Source organism: Triticum dicoccoides, chromosome 2B (genome assembly GCF_002162155.2).
Source record: "Triticum dicoccoides isolate Atlit2015 ecotype Zavitan chromosome 2B, WEW_v2.0, whole genome shotgun sequence".
Classification (NCBI taxonomy): domain Eukaryota; kingdom Viridiplantae; phylum Streptophyta; class Magnoliopsida; order Poales; family Poaceae; genus Triticum; species Triticum dicoccoides.
Genome location: NC_041383.1, coordinates 406,806,534 through 406,808,492, shown reverse-complemented (window position 1 = coordinate 406,808,492; position 1,959 = coordinate 406,806,534).

Here is a 1,959-nt window from a genome sequence, read left to right as displayed (position 1 = left end):
CCCGGCCTCGCTTCGTCCGCCCCGACGCACCGTCCTGGCCACCCCCCCTTGCTCGCCGCCGTATGGGCAGCTCCTGCCGGCCCGCGTCGCCGGTGGCGCCCTGCTGCTTCCCCGTCGACGTTTCCCCTCCGGTGGCCGCCCGGCCTTGCCCCGTCCTCCTCGCCCCGGCGGTTTGGGCGAATGCCCAGTCGGGCGCCCGCACCCGCGCCCGGTCGGCCCCCTTGGCCACTGCCGGGTGGGGCCCGATACCCTCTGGGCCACAGACACATGGGGCCCGCCCCCAGAACGCAAAAAAAAATATTAAAAATAAATAAATAAATAAATAACAAATAATAAAATAAATAAAAACAATAAATATAATTAATAAAATTAAAATGATTTAATAAAATTATTAATTAATTAATTAATTAATTAAGTTAATTAATCCGGTTTAATTAAATTAATTAACTAGTTAAGTTTAATTAATCTGTAATTAGATTAACCTAAACCCTAATTAATTTAAATAGAGAATGACAGGTGGGTCCCACTGGACCCACATGTCAGGGTTGACTCAGTCAACCCCTGTTGACTGCTGACGTCAGCATGACATCATGCTGACGTCATAAATACATTTTTTTTCGAATTAATTAAATAAATAATTAAATTCCAAAATTGTTAAAATCTTTTAAAAATCATATCTTTTAATCCGTAACTCGGATTAAAATATTTTCAACATGAAAGTTGCTCAGAACGACGAGATGATTCTGGATACGCAGTCCGTTCGTCCGCCACACACCCCTAACCTATCGAACTCGCAATTCTTCCCCTCCGGTTCATCTGTCCGAAAACGCGAAACACCGGGAATACTTTCCCGGATGTTTTTCCCCCTTCACCGGTATCACCTACTACCGCGTTAGGGCACACCGAACACCGCGTATTGCCTTGTTATATTTTGTGATGCTTTGTTTGCTCTGTATTCATTATTTCTTCCCCCTCTTCTCTCCGGTAGACTACGAGACCGACGCTGCTGCTGACCAGTTCGACTACGGAGTTGACGACCCCTCTCTCTTGCCAGAGCAACCAGGCAAGCCCCCCCCCTTGATCACCAGATATCGCCTATTCTACTCTATACTGCTTGCATTAGAGTAGTGTAGCATGTTACTGCTTTCCGTTAACCCTATTCTGATGCATAGCCTGACATTGTCGCTACATCTGTTGATACCTTACCTGCAATCCTATATGCTTAGTATAGGATGCTAGTTTATCATCATTGGCCCTACATTCTTGTCAGTCTGCCTTGCTATACTATCGGGCCGTGATCACTTGGGAGGTGATCACGGGTATATACTATACATACATACATACTATACAGATGGTGACTAAAGTCGGGTCAGCTCATTGAGTACCCGCAAGTGATTCTGACGAGGGGGCTGAAAGGACAGGTGGCTCCATCCCGGTAGAGGTGGGCCTGGGTTCCCGACGGCCCTCGACTGTTACTTTGTGGCGGAGCGGCAGGGCAGGTTGAGACCACCTAGGAGACAGGTGGGCCTGGCCCTGTTCGGCGTTCGCGGATACTTAACACGCTTAACGAGATCTTGGTATTTGATCTGAGTCGGCTACGAGCCTATACGCACTAACCATCTACGTGGGAGTAGTTATGGGTATCCCGACGTCGTGGTATCAGCCGAAGCACTTCAGATGTCAGCGATGGAGCGGCGCGCGCCGAATTGGACTGGAACGCCACTAGGCTAGGTCTGCTTTCGGCCGCCCACGCAACGTGCAGGTGTGCTCAGGGCGATGGGCCCAGACCCCTGCACGCTTAGGTTTAGACCGGCGTGCTGGCCTCTCTGTTTTGCCTAGGTGGGGCTGCGACGTGTTGATCTTCCGAGGCCGGGCATGACCCAGGAAAGTGTGTCCGGCCAAATGGGATCAAGCGTGTTGGGTTATGTGGTGCACCCCTGCAGGGAAGTTAATCTATTC